Source organism: Eleutherodactylus coqui, chromosome 4, assembly GCF_035609145.1.
Source record: "Eleutherodactylus coqui strain aEleCoq1 chromosome 4, aEleCoq1.hap1, whole genome shotgun sequence".
Lineage (NCBI taxonomy): Eukaryota > Metazoa > Chordata > Amphibia > Anura > Eleutherodactylidae > Eleutherodactylus > Eleutherodactylus coqui.
The window spans coordinates 275,559,719-275,578,221 of NC_089840.1; the positions used below are offsets into that span (position 1 = coordinate 275,559,719).

At 47.8% G+C, this 18,503-nt stretch overlaps 1 protein-coding gene across 1 annotated transcript in view; it reads left to right on the forward strand.

Moving 5' to 3' along the window:
- The window catches only part of LOC136624354 (zinc finger protein 300-like), a 253,017-nt gene that overhangs the window by 53,623 nt on the left and 180,891 nt on the right, over positions 1-18,503 (forward strand). The window lies entirely within an intron of this gene.

Genomic DNA, 18,503 nt, shown 5'->3' on the forward strand with positions numbered 1-18,503 from the left:
ACGCAGAGGAAATACCTGTGTATGTGGTTTAGGTGGGTCCTGCCCTGTGAAGACTGAGTTTTTAGGGTCACGCAGAGGGAACAATTATACTGTAGGACAAGTGTCTGACTTGTGACAAAAATCACTTGCCATAGTAAACATATCCTCAGACGGGGTTACCGTCTCCTCAAATAAGGAGGAAAAAGGTTATTAAAAACCCATGTAGATTACCAGTGACACATGGGTAACAGATGGTCTAAGAAAGCCACCTCAGATGAGTCAGAATGAATATTGACCTAAAACATAGTAAAGAATATGGAAGGTAAAGAAATAGCCAAAGAATGCAAGGCTTTGATGCCTATCATGAAACAGGACACCAGACATGGGACCCTTAGTCCCGGGCTGTAAATAGCAGTATAGGAATGCGCCACAAGGTCTTCTAAGAATCTTGTTCACAAATATCCAATCCCCAAGATGTCAGGAGAGCTGAAGAACATGAAGAGGGTTTCCCTTATGAAAAGGGAACCCCCGCAAGAGAATGTAGATAGAAAACTATTAGAAAAAGGCGTCACTGCGCTTCGTGATATTGTGCTATGAGTGATAGTCCCCGGCTGTGGTCAAATGCAATGATAGAATATAAAGGCAGTTTTAAAGATGCTAATATGGAGGCAGCTGAAGGTTGGGACAGATGTGCCTGCCTGGTTGCTAAAGGGAAGATAGAATTGAAAATGATGGTGTCATTAATTACAGAATGAGAAAGACAGCAACACTAATAAAATGCCAGATCCTGAGAAACAACCCATGGGGTTCTACAGAGCTTGTCTACAGTTAGCAGGAGTTTATGGCTGTTATAAAAACCTGAAAGAAGTGGCCAGGCATAAGGCTGACCCCTTCTTCTTCCCCTTGATGATTGAGGAGTTTGACCTACCACTTGATCCTAAGGTGTCTGGTTCAGGGGCTAGTTTCCTACATCATCTGAAACTCTGGCATTTGAAGTGTATGACAGAATTAGGAATTACCATTTATGATGTTAGGCATCATACAGGTTCCTGTACATGCCCAACTTCTTACACAAGCCTTTGGGGGATGTCTCAAAAAGAACATGAACGACAAACTAGAAGCCGCTCCATCCTGAATGGCATACTCTAGAGTCCCAGGCTCTTCTCCAAGTTGTCCGTGGTTTAGAACTAGGCTCCTGTACAATGGTACTTGTGAACCAGGACAACCATGAATTCCGGAAACCTATCACTTGCTACAACTGTGGCAAACAGGGCCACAGGTGTAGACAATGTAAGGCACCTCCAAAGGCTCAGAATGGACAGTCCAAACCAAGACCGTACTTTTCTGACCATTAGGAAACAGGCAATCCACAGTCTGTGCTCATTGATGCAAATTAGCAAATCCAGAAGAGGCCCAGTACCTATTGTCTCTTTGACTGTAGGTTCAGAAGGTCCTCTCCCCTTTCTGGTAGACACCGGAGCAGCCACTAGTGTAATACACAGCAGACATGTCAAAGAGAGGGATGTCAGTAAACAAAGCCTTTCATGTGTTTTGAGTATTGAAAGATGTAAAAGGTTTAGCAGTGAACAGAGTGGATGGCCTATGGATAATAGTTGCTAACTGAAGTGGTAAAGTATATAAGTGGAAATTGGGCATATGTGGTGTTGTAGTCTGAGGATTGTCATTAGATAACCAATACTGGACAAAACATGTCAAACCAAAGTATGTAAGAGTTTTTCTTATCTATATGTGTTTTGTTCACGGTTGGCAGTCCTATGTAAAGTAGATACAATCCCAGTCTCTACGTCACATGCTAAACTTATCAGTCCATGTATGAATTAATAAATGTCCCTGTTTGTGTAGTGTGGATAGTTTGTAAGGGGGAGGGAGGTGGGAAGTAAATTACACTCACAGGCCTCAGTCAGATGGGCGTTTTTTCGCGCGATTTGCGCATGCGCATGCGTCCGGCGATTTTTTTAAAACCATTGCTTTGCAATGGTATTGGACACATGAGCGCTTTTTATGTGCTCGTCCGATAAATTATAGAACAGAAATCGCAGATGGCACCTATCTGCGATTCCTGTTCTCTTCTCTATATGCGCTCAATGAGAACATATAGAAGACATTTCATTCTTCTCTTCCACAGCTGTAACAGCTGTGGCAGAGAAGAACGATGTTTGCCCATTGAATTCAATGGAGCCGGCAATACAGCCGGCTCCATTGAAAGCAATGGGCTGCCGGCGTGCGTGGGATGAATTGTCGGGAAGGGCTTAAATATATAAGCCCTTCCCTGCAATTCATCCAGAAATGTGTAAAAATAAAAAATATACACTACCGTTCAAATGTTTGGGGTCACCCAAACAATTTTGTGTTTTCCATGAAAAGTCACACTTATTCACCACCATGCGTTGTGAAATGAATAGAAAATAGAGTCAAGACATTGACAAGGTTAGAAATAATGATTTGTATTTGAAATAACATTGTTTTTACATCAAACTTTGCTTTCGTCAAAGAATCCTCCTTTTGCAGCAATTACAGCATTGCACACCTTTGACATTCTAGCTGCTAATTTGTGGAGGTAAGCTTGTGAAATTGCACCCCACGCTTCTAGAAGCATCTCCCACAAGTTGGATTGGTTGGATGGGCACTTCTGGCGTACCATACGGTCAAACTGCTCCCACAACAGCTCAATGGGGTTCAGATCTGGTGACTGCGCTGGCCACTCCATTACCGATAGAATACCAGCTGCCTGCTTCTGCTGTAAATAGTTCTTGCACAATTTGGAGGTGTGTTTAGGGTCATTGTCCTGTTGTAGGATGAAATTGGTTCCAATCAAGCGCTGTCCACTGGGTATGGCATGGCGTTGCAAAATGGAGTGATAGCCTTCCTTATTCAGAATCCCTTTTACCCTGTACAAATCTCCCACCTTACCAGCACCAAAGCAACCCCAGACCATCACATTACCTCCACCATGCTTAACAGATGGCGTCAGGCATTCTTCCAGCATCTTTTCATTTGTTCTGCGTCTCACAAACGTTCTTCTTTGTGATCCAAACACCTCAAACTTGGATTCATCCGTCCACAACACTTTTTTCCAGTCTTCCTCTGGCCAATGTCTGTGTTCTTTTGCCCATCTTAATCTTTTTCTTTTATTGGCCAGTCTCAGATATGGCTTTTTCTTTGCCACTCTGCCCTGAAGCCCAAAATCCCGCAGCCGCCTCTTCACTGTAGATGTTGACACTGGTATTTTGCGGGTACTATTTAATGAAGATGCCAGTTGGGTACCTGTGAGGCGTCTGTTTCTCAAACTAGAGACTCTAATGTGCTTATCTTCTTGCTTAGTTGTGCAACGCGGCCTCCCACTTCTTTTTCTACTCTGGTTAGAGCCTGTTTGTGCTGTCCTCTGAAGGGAGTAGTACACACCGTTGTAGGAAATCTTCAATTTCTTAGCAATTTCTCGCATGGAATAGCCTTCATTTCTAAGAACAAGAATAGACTGTCGAGTTTCAGATGAAAGTTCTCTTTTTCTGGCCATTTTGAGCGTTTAATTGACCCCACAAATGTGATGCTCCAGAAACTCAATCTGCTCACAGGAAGGTCAGTTTTGTAGCTTCTGTAACAAGCTAGACTGTTTTCAGATGTGTGAACATGATTGCACAAGGGTTTTCTAATCATCAATTAGCCTTCTGAGCCAATGAGCAAACACATTGTACCATTAGAACACTGGAGTGATAGTTGCTGGAAATGGGCCTCTATACACCTTTGTAGATTTTGCACAAAAAAACAGGCATTTGCAGCTAGAATAGTCATTTACCACATTAGCAATGTATAGAGTGCATTTGTTTAAAGTTAGGACTAGTTTAAAGTTATCTTCATTGAAAAGTACAGTGCTTTTCCTTCAAAAATAAGGACATTTCAATGTGACCCCAAACTTTTGAACGGTAGTGTATATATACTGACCTTGTCCCGGCAGACGGAGTTCAGCGCGGCCGGCCGGCAGTGGGTGTGAGTGAGAGCTGCCAGTGATTGGCTCAGCGCTGAGCCAATCAGAGGCAGGTGTCAATCACACCCATTCATGAATTCATGGGCAGGGGCTAATGTGTGTACATTCAGTGACCCATGTTAAATATAGCAGCGCTTTCAGCCCGCAGAGCCGTTATGCAGATTCAACTATTGCTAAGCGACGTTCATAGTCTGGCGAGTATGTCTATAGTGGCGTGTTAGGGGGAGAGAAGCAGTATGGACAGGGGGAGAAGCAGCATGGGGAGGGGGGAGAGAAGTGGCATGGAGTGGGGATTAAGCGGCATGGAGTTCAGGGTGAGATAAGCAGCAATGAGGGGGGTGAGAAGCGGAATGGAGATGGGGAGAAAAGCGGCATGGAGTGGGGGCGGAGAAGCGGCATGGAGTGGAGTGGGGGGGAAGCGGCATGGAGTGGAGGGGGGGAAGCGGCATGGAGTGGAGGGGGGGGGGAGCGGCATGGAGTGGAGGGGGGGGGGGAGCGGCATGGAGTGGAGGGGGGGAAGCGGCATGGAGTGGAGGGGGGGGAAGCGGCATGGAGTGGGGGGGAGGAAGCGGCATGGAGTGGGGGGGGAAGCGGCATGGAGTGGGGGGGGAGAAGCGGCATGGAGTTAGGGCGGAGAAGCGGCATGGAGTGGGAGCTGGAAGCGGCATGGAGTGGGGACGGGAAGCGGCATGGAGTGGGGGCGGGAAGCGGCATGGAGTGGGGGGGAAGCGGCATGGAGTGGGGGGAGGAAGCGGCATGGAGTGGGGGGAGGAAGCGGCATGGAGTGGGGGAGGAAACGGCATGGAGCGGGGGGGGGGAGGAAGCGGCATGGAGCGGGGGGGGAGAAGCGGCATGAAGCAGAGGGCGGAGAAGCGGCATGGAGTGGGGCGGAGAAGCGGCAAGGAGTGGGGGCGGGAAGCGGCATGGAGTGGGGGCGGAGAAGCGGCATGGAGTGGGGGCGGGAAGCGGCATGGAGTGGAGGGGGGGAGCGGCATGGAGTGGAGGGGGGGGAGCGGCATGGAGTGGAGGGGGGGGAGCGGAATGGAGTGGGGGGAGGAAGCGGAATGGAGGTGGGGAGAAAAGCGGCATGGAGTGAGGGCGGAGAAGCGGCATGGAGTGAGGGCGGAGAAGCGGCATGGAGTGGGGGCGGAGAAGCAGCATGGAGTGGGGGCGGAGAAGCAGCATGGAGTGGAGTGGGGGGGAAGCGGCATGGAGTGGAGTGGGGGGGAAGCGGCATGGAGTGGAGGGGGGGAAGCGGCATGGAGTGGAGGGGGGGGGAAGCGGCATGGAGTGGGGGGGAGAAGCGGCATGGAGTGAGGGCGGAGAAGCGGCATGGAGTGAGGGCGGAGAAGCGGCATGGAGTGGGTGCGGGAAGCGGCATGGAGTGGGAGCTGGAAGCGGCATGGAGTGGGGACGGGAAGCGGCATGGAGTGGGGGCGGGAAGCAGCATGGAGTGGGGGCGGGAAGCGGCATGGAGTGGGGGGGAAGCGGCATGGAGTGGGGGGAGGAAGCGGCATGGAGCGGGGGGGAGGAAACGGCATGGAGCAGGGGGGAGGAAGCGGCATGGAGCGGGGGGGAGAAGCGGCATGGAGTGTGGGTGGAGAAGCGGCATGGAGTGAGGGCGGAGAAGCGGCATGGAGTGAGGGCGGAGAAGCGGCATGGAGTGGGGGCGGAGAAGCGGCATGGAGTGAGGGCGGAGAAGCGGCATGGAGTGGGGGCGGAGTAGCGGCATGGAGTGGGGGCGGAGAAGCGGCATGGAGTGGGGACGGGAAGCGGCATGGAGTGGGGGGGGAGCGGCATGGAGTGAAGGGGGGGAGCGGCATGGAGTGGAGGGGGGGAGCGGCGTGGAGTGGGGGGAGGAAGCGGCGTGGAGTGTGGGGAGGAAGCGGCGTGGAGTGCGGGTAGGAAGCGGCGTGGAGTGGGGGGAGGAAGCGGTGTGGAGTGGGGAGACGAAGCGGCGTGGAGTGGTGGGGGGGAAGGGGCATGGAGTGGGGGGGGGAAGGGGCATGGAGTCGGGGGGAAGGGGCATGGAGTGGGGGGAATGAAGGGGCATGGAGTGGGGGGAATGAAGGGGCATGGAGTGGGGGGGAAGGGGCATGGAGTGTGGGGGGGAAGGGGCATGGAGTGGGGGAGCGGCATGGAGTGGGGGGGAGGAGATGGCATGGAGTGGGGGAGCGGCATGGAGTGGGGGGGAGGAGATGGCATGGAGTGGAGGGGGGGAGAAGCGAAAGGGAGGAGGAAAAGAGGGGGAAGAGAAGTGGCATGTGGAGGGGGGAAAGAGAAGCAGCATAGAAAGAGGGGGGAAGAGAAGCGTCATGGAAAGACAGGGGAGAGAAGAGGCATGGAGAGACGGGACGGAGAGGAGGAGAGGGAGGAGAACAGAAGTGGCATGGAGAGAGAGAGGGGGGAGATTCACAATAACCACTTTTCCATAGATTTTATGTTTGCGTAGTGAACATCGGGTCAATCTAGTAACATAAAAATGGCTACATTTTTATATATATCCCAAAAGTAAAAAGTACATATATATGTAAATAAATTACATTATAGGTTTTTCATTTTAAATTAACTTGGTTTCCATATATATTATGACAGATTATTCTGAAAAAACACAATAATAAAATAAAGTGGTAAGGGGGTTGATATGGAGGGGGAAAAAGTCAATGATGTTTGTGACCTGAGAAGACAGTGTGTCTCCAAAACAAAAAAAAAACAACAAAGGATGCCCGATAATCTATCTACACAAGTGGAGACAGCAGAGATGATTCAACAGAAAGTGATACTTATTTACACTTCAAAAAAGGAAAACCAGTTTGAACCAAATGTATGATGTAACTGTTAGGTACACTGTTCAGACACAATCTTCTGCTTCAGTGTCTGGCAGAGATGGGCATCATCCCATTTTCCCTGTGCTTATATTTATTCTCATTCAGCACTCCTAAGGTTAATGGTTTATGGGTCTTCTGTTCAGCTGATGCACCTTTTCTAATCACTGCTCTATATAGCCACTTTGGGCCTTTCAGATCTTGCTGTAGTTTTCCAAGGAGACTTAAACATCCCCACTAATGACCCTATCTCCCCATCTGCCTCTCAGCTTTTTTCGCTCACCTGCTCCCTTGGTCTCTCTCAACTCACAGCCTCTCCCACTCACAGGGATGGAAACACTCTTGATCTGGTCTTCCTCAGTCTCTGCCCTGCTTCCAACTTCACTAACTCCCCTGTCCCGTTCTCAGATCATAATCTCCTTTCTTTCTGTCACGCTCCCTAACATCTCTCCAGATCCACCTACCTACTGTACCTACAGGAACCTTAAGTCCATTCACACCCAGGACTTTGCTGAATCCCTACAGTTCTCTCTGTCCCCTATCTCTCTCCTCTCCTGCCCCAACCTGGCTGCCGCTCACTACAACACCGCTCTCAAACATGCCCTGGATGAAGCGGCGCCCCCCCATGACCCGAGCCATCCGATGTAGAACATGGCAACCGAGGCTCACGCCTCAAACATGCTTCCTCCACTACAAATTCATGCTCAGAACCTACAACCTCACCCTCCACCACGCCAAGCAAGTCTACTTCACCCCTCTTGTCTTCTCACTATCGCACAACCCTAAACGGCTCTTTGATACTTTTCACTCCCTTCTCGCCTCTAAACCGCAGTCCCCTGTGATGGATCTCAGTGCTGTAGAGTTGGCTGCTTACTTCAAAGAGAAAATTGATGACATCCGTCAGGAAATAACTTCCCAATCCCAGACTAGCCCTGACCCTAGTCTTGTCAGCACTGCATCTAGCTCCTGCTCACTGTGCTCAAACCAACGACAGAGGAAGTCTCCAAATTGCTCTTCTCTGCTTGCCCCACCACCTGCGCTAGCAACCCTCTCCCCTCACATCTCCTCCACCTCCCCCTGTGGTCATCTCCCATCTCACCACTATATTCAACCTCTCTCTGACCTCTGGCATCTTTCCCTCTTCTTTCAAACACGCCATCATATCCCCACTGCTAAAGAAGCTGACTCTTCACGTGACTGATGCTGCCAACTACCAACCCATCTCTAATCTCCCCTTCATCTCCAAACTACCAGAACGCCTAGTTTCCTCCCGTCTTGTAAGCTATCTATCAGAGAACTCTCTCCTTGACCCCCTACAGTCTAGCTTCCGACCCCAACACTCGACAGAAACTCCAATGACCTACTGATAGCCAAATCGAGGGGCGATTATTCCCTACTGATCCTCCTCGACCTCTCCGCAGCATTTGACACTGTTGACCGTAAACTCCTCCTCAGTATGCTTCGCTCCATCGGCCTAAAGGACACTGCTCTCTCATGTTTCTCCTCCTACCTATCTGACCGCTCTTTCAGTCTCCTTTGGTGGCTCTCCCTCCCCTTCTCTTCCCCTTGCTGTTGGGGGTCCCCCAGGGCTCCGTCCTCGGCCCCCTCCTTTTCTCTATTTACACAGACCCTATTGGACAAACCATCAGGAGATTTGGCCTCCAATACCACCTGTATGCTGACGACAGCCAGCTATACCTCCTTCCCGTGACATCTCTACACCTTTCCTCCAAAACATCACCAACTGTCTGTCCGCTGTCTCTAACACTATGTCCTCTCTCTACCTAAAACTAAACCTCTCTAAAACTGACTTACTGGTATTTCCACCCTCCACTAACTGACCTCATCCTGACATCACAATCTCAGTGTGTGGCGCCACCAAAACTCCTAGACAACATGCTGCCTTGGGGTCATAATCGATTCTGATCTATCACTTACCCCCTACATCCAATGTCTCGCCCGAACATGTCAGCTGCACCTTAAGAACATCACAAGAATCCGCTCTTTTCTCACTGTAGACATGCTAAAAACGCTTATTGTTGCCTCATCCACTCTCAGCTCGATTATTGCAACTCATTGCTGATGGGCCTCCCCTGCACCAGACTCTACCCTCTCCAATCCATCCTGAATGCGGCAGCCAGGCTCATCTTCCTGTCCAGACGCTATATGGACACCTCTGGCCTGTGCCGGTCACTGCACTGGCTGCCCATTAAATACAGAATTCAATTTGAACTCACTACCTTCATCCACAAAGCCCTCCACAGTGCAGCGCCCCCCTATATTGCCTTCCTCATCTCAATCCATCACCCAGTCTGGGCTCTCCGCTCTGCTAACAAAACCAGACTGAGCGCCCCTTTAATTCGAACTTCTCATTCCCGCCTCCAAGACATCTCCAGAGCAGCACCAGTCCTCTGGAACGTACTACCAAAGGCTACCCGAGCAATCCAGGACTCGCAGAACTTCAGGCGTGCTCTAAAAACGCACCTCTTCAGGGAGGCATACCGCATACCCTAAACAAACCCCTCTGTACTCCGCCTGATAACATGCTCCCTGACTTATTGACTGCAATCCCTGCTAGCCATCATAAACTGCTCCTGCAGTCATACCGATTCTGCCATCACACGGCCAAATGTCTGACCATTCTCTATGTGTATAGCATCCCACACTCTCCACCTCGCCATACCGTGCACATCTCCAGCCCTTCACCCTCTGTATCATCCCATTACTTGTAGTGTGTAAACTCGTTGGAGCAGGACCCTCACCCCTACTGTTTCCATCAACTGATTATGTAACTGTGGTTCCGTAATTTTTGTATTTTTTTGTCTTTCTGTATTCCCCCTGTCTATGTAAGCGCTGCAGAATATGTATTATTATTATATGTGACTTTAGTTTCCTTCACTTCATGTTCAGCTGCTGCTTTTGCAGTTACCTTGTTTCCTTGCTACCTGCTCGTGTTTTCCGTTTGTGTATCCATCTGTCTGTCACTCTCGTGAGTCTGCCTCTATGTTCATCCCTGGCAGTTTGTACCTCCTTTGTTCCTGTATCCTGGTATTGTTCTGTCGTTTATTTTTATAAGGTTCTCTGTCCTGCAAGGGTCAGTCAGCACCTAAAAGAAGACCGTGGGGTCGTTCTTATCGGGACGAGTGCTCCGCTTATAGGTAGGGGTCTCCCCTCCTGGTTATTAGTTCAGGGCAAGATACCTTCCCTAGTTTCCATCTGCAGGCGGGGTTCGTAAAACAGGTATCTTAGCTTCCACGCTGGTGTCGGCTGTCAACAGTGCTGGACTGGATCATCACTTACCCGGTAGGTTGACACAGTGGTTCCACATCCATAGTCCTTACAGTAACTGTGTTTGGCTTTGTTAGCCCCCCTTTTCTGTTTTATCTGGTGACCTATTTGTTGTATAGAAAATTGTGTGAAATTACAATAAAGCAGAGTCAGCATTTGGAACACCTTGTCATGTGTGTAGCTTTTGTTGTTTTCTTAGAGCTCATACCAACTACACTTAATATGGCATCCACAGTATATTGAACAGCCCTAATAAAAATAACAATCTTCATGTGTATAGCACCAACTTATTCCGTAGCACTTTCAAGCAAGGAAGAACATAGACAATACAACAATTAAATGTGATATACAATCAGTTTGAAGTCAACGAGGTGGGGGGGTGATAGAGGAGGTACAAAGGGGGGGGGGGATGTAAGGCATGGGGGAACACAGAAAGTATGGGAATTACATGTGGAAATTGCTTATTAGGAGGTAAACGGGGTAGGGCAGTAAGGGGGTGCAGGGGTAGAGATCATATGCAATAAGCAGGGAGGAAGGTGTGTGGAGCAGTGGGGAGGGGCAGGGGGACTAGGTCACCTTTGGTTTGCCTCCCTGAAGCGTTGTGTGTTTTTAAGGCGCGTCTGAAGTTTGATGCATCGGAAATTGTCCGGATGCCTTGGAATAGAGCAATTAAGGGGATGGGTGCTGTTCTGGTAAAGTCCTTTAGGCGAGCATGTGAGGTTTGTATTAGAGGGGTGCTTAGTTTGAGTGTGTTTGCGGTCAGGGTGTGCGGGCTGGGTGGTGCATGGACAAGAGGGAAGCAATGTACAATGGAATGGCACCATGGAGAGCTTTGTGGGTGATGGAGAGGAGTTTAAATTTAGTTCTGCAGTGGATGGTCAGCCAATCAGTGACTGGCATAGTGCAGAGGTGTCTGAAAAACGTCTGGACAGTAAAATCAGCCTAGCTGCCGTGTTTAGTATAAATTGGAGAGGGAAGCAGTTGTCGAGTTGGGAGTGGATTTGGGCGACAACTTTAGAGTGTCTGTAGTCAGGAACAGTTGAATTTTAGCAATATTTCTGAGGTGCATGTGGCATGTTTGGGCCAGAGATTGGATGTGGGGGGTAAAGGAGAAGTCAGAGCCCAGTGTGACCGCAAAGCAGCGGGCATACTGTCTGGTGGTTATGATGGTGCCACACACTGGAATGGAGATGTTGAGGGGAGGTCAGTTGGAAGGCAGAAAGATGAGAAGGTCAGTTTTAGAGAGGTTAAGTTTGAGAAAAAGGGAGGACATAGTGTAAGAGAAAGCAGACACACAGTTGGTGATATTTTGGAATGGTTCAGAGATCTCATGGGAGGAGGTGTATAGTTGGGTGTTGTCAGAGTATAGATGGTATTGGCAGTCAAATTTCCAGATGGTTTGTACAATTAGGGCTGTGTAGATAGAGTAGAGAAGGGGACCAAGGACTGAGCCCTGAGTACCCCGACAGTGAGAGGAGGCGGAGAGGAAATGGAGCCAGCAAAGGAGACACTGAAAGAGCTGTCAGAGAAGTAGGAGGAGAACCAGGAGAGCGCAGTGTCCTTTAGACCAATAGAGCCAAGAATAGTGAGGAGGTGGTCATAGTCGACAGTGTCAAATGCAGCAGAGAGGTCAAGGAGGATTAGTAGGGAGTAGTCGCCTCTAAACTTTGCTGTCATCAGGTCATTTGATACTTTTGTGAGGGCAATTTCAGTTGAGTGTAGAGGGTGGATATCGGACTGAAGGAGGTCTAGGAGAGAGCTATCAGGGAGAAAGCATGTGAGGTAGGAGTAAGCAAGGCATTCTAGTCATTTGGAGATGAAGGGGAGGTTTAAGACAGGTAGGTAGTTGGCAGCGTCAGTCAGGTCAAGGGTTTGTTTTTTTAGCAGAGGGGATATGATAGAGTGTTTGAATGAGGAGGGAAAAGTGCCAGAGGTTAGGGAGAGGTTGTAGATGGTGGTGAAGTGGGTAATGACAGCTGGGGAAAGGAACCGGAGGAGGTGAGAGGGTCACTAGCACAGGTGTTGGGGCAACTGGCAGAGAGCAGCCTGGAGACTTCTTCTAACATTGAGACTGGATGGCTGATGGATGCAATGCAGAGGGGACTGGGATTGGGGCTAGCCGTACAGTTTTCTGAGATTTCTTTTCGGATGTTGTTGATCTTTTCTTTGAAATAGGGGGCTAGTTCTCCAGCACTAAGATCCGTCATGGGGGCCTGTTCTTTGGGGCTGAGGAGGGAGAGGAAGGTGCTGAAGAGTCATTTAGGGTTGTGGGATAGTGAGGTGACAAGGGAGGTAAAATAAACTTGTTTGGCATGGTGAAGGGCTGGGTTATAAGTTTTAAACATGACTTTGAAGGGGGCGTGGCTTGCGAATGGCGGGACGCACCTTAGCTCAGCTCCTGCAGTTCCCCACGGATAAACTCCATTTTGGCTGTTTTTAATATCCAGAGGAGAATTTACACAGCGTGATGGGCAAGAGGAGAATCCTGTTCAGGGGCCCTGGAATGTGTGAGGTAGAAAACGCCGGCATCGGCTGCTTCTTCAGCACCACGGCTGCAGCAGACTGGGAGCCGCCGGACCATGAGAGAGGAGCGCCGAGCTCCCCCCTCCCTCAGAGACTAAGGACACCCTGAGCGCTCGTTGTCCTGGAGAAGCCCCGGAACCCAGCACTCACAGAGAAGGCAGGGAGAGGAGAAACCTGCGCCGGCCAGACACTACAGAACCAGCAAGTATGTCTTTCCCTGCTATTCTTTCTCGTATCTCATTCTCTTTCTTTTCCGTATTTCCCTTCCTATTCTTTCTACCTTCACTATACATGTTCTTTCTTTCCCTCTCCACTCTTCTCTCCCCCCACATCCCTTCCCCATCGCCACGGCTCTCGGCAATCGCTAATTTGAACAGACAAATATGGATAACCTGACTTTTTGCTCTTACAACGCCAGGGGCCTAAACATGCCGGCCAAGAGAGGTCAGATTCTCCATCATCTTCATAAGCAAAAGGTGATGATCGTCATGTTTCAGGAGACCCATTTCCTCGCAGGCAGTGTCCCTAACTATACTTCCAAATATTATAACGCATGGTACCATAGTCCACACCCTGAGAAAAAAATCGTGTGGGACCTCAATTGCTTTTCATAAACAACTCCCTCACCAAATTGTATCCACCGAGACTGACATGGAAGGGCGATACATTTTTCCTAAAATATCATTCAATAACAAAATCTTAACAATTGCCAATGTTTACTTCCCTAATCATCTCCAGGTGTCGTTTGGTGTTCGGCTCATCGAAAAACTCTCAGGATTTGCTGCAGGCTCCTGAATAATCCTCGGAGGGGACTTCAATCTCTGCCTCAACCCTGAGCTGGACTCGTCGGTAGGTAGGTCGGGGGTCTCCACACTTCTCTTAAGAAAACTTAAAAAGGCTCTAGTCTCCCTGAAACTAGTTGACATATGGCGCATTCTACACCCAAACATCAAAGATTACAGCTACCACTCAGTTACACATAATAGCTACAATAGACTAGACTACATATTCATCTCACAGGATCTACTTGACCTGTCCCCTATTAGTTCTATAGGGATATTTTTGTGGTCCAACCATGCTCCAGTGTATGGTTCCCTAAGAGGTGATATCGGAAAAAGGGAGAACCATACATGGCGTCTTAATGATAACCTTCTTAACGACCCAACATGCGCAGAGGCAATCAGGCAGGCGATACGGGACTTTTCCAGTGTTTATGAAGCTGACTCCACACCCTCCCCTATTCAATCGGAAGCTCTCAAATGTGTAATAAGAGGAATTTTCATCTCCCACAGGGCCAGATTAAAAAGAGAAAGGGCTCAAAACTTGAGACTTCTATTAACGAAACTCGACATCCTTGAAACCTAGAATAAAAAAGCCCCATCAGACGAACTTAGAGCAGATATATCAGACACCCGGAGAAAAATTCTCTCCATTTTAGACCAATACACACTTTGCTCCAGAGACAGAAGGAGGGGAGGTTTCTTTGAGTTCGGAAACAAAAGCGGTCGGTGGTTGGCCAGAGCCCTCCATCCCAGGACATCCACACCCTACATAGCCTCCTTAAACTCTCCCCGTAAAGGACAGATACACTCCACAGCAGACATCTTGGAGTGTTTCAGATCATATTACCATGATCTTTATAATCTATCAGAGAGTCAGGGAACAGAGTCCCAGCAAGATCCTTCAACTATTGAAGACTACCTTGATAGGTTTGCGCTGAGAACCATTTCAGAGGAGGACTCTGCTAGTCTTGAAAAAAATCTCACTGAACGCGAGATTCAAGACGTGATCAAAGACCTTAGGATAGGCAAAAGCCCAGGGCCAGATGGGTTTACTCCCAGATTCTATAAAACATACGGAGACCTACTGGCCTCCCTCCTACTGAATTCCTTCAATTACATTTGAGGGACTTGCTCATTCCCACACCAGGCCTTGCAAGCCATAATAACAGTTATTCCGAAGCCAGGGAAGGACCCTTCTTCCTGTAACAATTACCGCCCCATTTCCCTATTAAACATAGACATTAAAATATTCGCCAAAATAATAGCAACCCGTCTGAAACCACTTATCCCAGCCTTAATTAATAAGGAACAAACTGGGTTTGTCCCAGGACGGGAAGTGAAAGACAACACAATAAGATCGATCTCGCGAGCCCGTCTTGCAGGAAGCCCCCTGTGCCTCCTGTCAATAGACGCTGAAAAAATGTTTGATAGAGTGCACTGGGGCTTCCTGGAAGCAACCCTCAGAAAAATAGGAATAGGACCTAGGTTCTTAACCTGGATTATGGCTCTTTACCACAACCCCACAGCGTATATCAGAATAAACGGCTCTTTCTCCACCCCACTAAAGATTAATAATGGAACAAGACAGGGCTGCCCACTGTCCCCCTTCCTATATGTCCTGGGGATGGAATCTTTGGCCAACACCCTCAGGAACAATCCCGATATCCAAGGATATAAAACAGGCACATCTGAGCATAAACTCGCTCTGTTTGTGGACGACCTTCTGATGTATTTTACTAATCCGAGGGTTGCCCTACCAGTAGCCTTATCAGAGCTTAGGCGCTTCGGCCGGATTAGCAACTTTAAAATTAATACCCATAAATCTGAGATTTTAAACATAACCATTTCACCAGATGAAGTTTCAAATCTAAAAGCTTCCTTTGCTCTAAAGTGGAAAGACGATCACATCAAGTACCTAGGGATTAACCTGGCCAGTGACCCCAATAACCTCTTCGACTTAAACTACAAACCAATCCTGGCTAACTTTAGGAAAGATATTAAAAAATGGCGCCCCCTCACTATCTCCTGGTTTGGGAGAATTAGCGCCCTAAAAATGGACTCACTTCCCAAATTCCTATATCTCTTCACAACCCTTCCACTAAAGTTACCCAAAAGTTACTTTGATAGGATTCGTCAGATAACCCGAGACTTTGTTTGGGGGGTCTCTAGACCACGAGTGAAATTCAAGACCCTTATACGTCAAAAGAAAGCTGGAGGAGCGGGTCTCCCCAGTTACGCTTTATAACACAAGGCCTCCATTTGCAACTGTATCCTAGATATTCTACATAACAGATCATCCAAGCTCTGGGTCAAACTCGAATATGAGAGCATCCCCTCACAACTAACGGGCTCATTCTGGCTTTCACCAACAATGTCCCGCAAAATTCCATCAATGTCACCTTTTATAAGTCGGCTCGGCTCGGCTCAGCTCTGCTCCCCTGTTACACACTCTCTCGGCTCCGATCCCCTGACACACACTCACTTGGCTTTGCTCCTTCATCTCACACACACTCGGCTCCGCTCTTCCGTCTCCCACACACTCGGCTCCGCTCCTCCGTCTCGCACACTCTCGGCTCTACACCCGTGACTTACACTCACTTGGCGCAACTCATTCGTCTCACACACGCTCGGCTCTGCTCCATCCACTCTCTGAATACATCCTCACACAGCAGAGTCCTGCATCCACTGAGCGGAGAGACCTGGTCATGTGACCCCTTGTCTTCTGCCACTCACTGATCACATGACAGTTTGATGACAAATTGATAGTGTTTCCTTTCCTTAATGAATGCAGTATAGTTTTCAATATTTTGTTATAGGAGTTTTTCTTTCTGCTGATATTCGGTGTCAGAGGAGAAGGTTTTAGTTTTTACAATGGCTTCCGTTAGGAGGCGTGTATTTTTTTCAAACGTGGATTTCTCCTCTTCCAAAAGGAGTCTGATCAACTTTAAAGATCCGTCAGTCATCTCTTTCTCCCATTTTTTTAAAAACTCTGGGTTGCGGCATCTCAAAGGAGGTAATATAGGTGATCGTAGACCTCTTGGGACGATCTGATGTTCGAGGTATTTTGTTAACCCTTGTATCTCCCACCAGGACCTAGTGTATTCTCGGTAGACTGAGGTAAGATGTTTAAATGAATTTCTAATAGATGTGTAATGTGACTGAGGGTTGAATTCTTTATCGGAAAACACTGTACTGGCTTCTGTAAGCCAACTTGCGGTGTCTAAACTGTTCGCAAACCTGTACCTGGGCTGGTGGGAGGAAAAACTGGTATTCTCTGAGGCCAATCATCAATGGACAGAGAAGATTTTGTTGTGGCTCAGGTATATAGATGACATCCTGATTTTATGGACAGATGATGAAATCTCCTTTAATAGATTTGTAGACCAGTTAAACATCAACAACTTGGGCCTTAGGCTGACGTCTGATATACAAACAGAGGAAATATCATTTTTGGATATCAAAATTAGAAAAACTACTGACGGGAGTTTAAATACTACCTTATTCAGGAAAAAGACAGCTACCAACAATCTGTTATCCTGGAAAAGTTTTCATCCAGTACCTCTCCGACGCGGCATTCCAAAAGGCCAATTCCTTAGGATTAGGAGGAACTGTTCCAATACAGAAGACTTTATATCTGAAAGTCGAAGTCTGGGAAACAGGTTCCTCCAGAGAGACTACCCCAAGGATCTGATAGATGAGGCCTTCTACCATGCCCGAGACATGAATAGAACAGAACTACTTGTCCCAAAGGAAAAGGACACCTCCCAAACCATCCGGATCATAGGGACCTATGACACAGGTGCAAAGTCAATTAGGGATGTATTACAACGATATTGGGGCATCCTGAGGGATGACGAGGACATCCGAGACTTCATTACAAATACGCCGTCTATAACATTCTGTCGAGGAAGAAACTTGAGGGACAGGTTAGTTCATAGCCACCTATCCCCTCGCCAACCAGAAACGATGTGGCTTGGTAGGAAGGAGATCAAAGGAACATTTCCTTGTGGAGATTGCTCAGTGTGCGAATCCATCCTAAGAAGTTCCTCATTTAGAAGTGCGGTTACAAACAAGACATTTGAGATCCGAGATTACATCAATTGCAAAAGCAATAATGTGATATATATGGCTACATGTACTTGTCCAAAAAATTACATCGGAAAGACAACACAGCAGCTACGGAGAAGGATCCAGGGACATCTTGGGAATATCAATAGAAAGGAAGCAACCCCGTTGTCCAACCATATGCGATCAGTCCATCAGGGCGACATTTCACAACTCAAGTTTCAAGGCCTCGAAAAAATTAGATCCTACGGCAGACGAGGAGACACGGACAAGAGGCTTTTGCAAAAGGAAACAGAGTGGATTTTCAGGCTCAAATCCGTCCACCCACAAGGCCTCAATGAAATCCTCTCGTTTAATTGTTTTATTAAGTGACATATCCCCTCAGGTGCATCCCCAAATTAATGGAGTGTAATTAATGTATATGAATATCGGACACTGTTATTGATGGCCTATAGTAATAACCATCAGGGCTTAATCATCTGTATTCCATCAAGTCTACTTCTGTAAAAATCCCCCCCCCCCTCCCCCGTCGGTGGCTCCCCCTTGCCTCCTCAACTCTTCGCTCTAAAAAAGTTACTTTGTCTATTCATTATTTATGGGATGCTGATAGATAATACTTACCTCTTTGTTCAAACTACAATTGGTAGTCATGTAATCATGCGTAATACTTATCTTGTTGTTCAATTCTAAGATACGTAACCATGCCTTCGTCTAGACCGTAGTTGGAATTATCCCTACGAGATCCCGTTAACGTAAAGGGATTTGATTTCTCATCATAAAGTGATTTTGGCTGTATTACTAATGATAAATGCAGTCCCCTCTAGGAATATCGATCATTTAGGTGATTCCATCACCATTGGGGATTCATGCACATTAAAAGACAGCTCTACACACATAATAAATATCACAGGAAATGATACACTCCAGTATCTTTATTGGCATCATATTCATTTTCCCCTAGACTAACTGCAATGGAGTTTATTGAATATTCCTATTGATTGATATTCAAATAGGTACTCACATTCCGAAAAAAAAAAA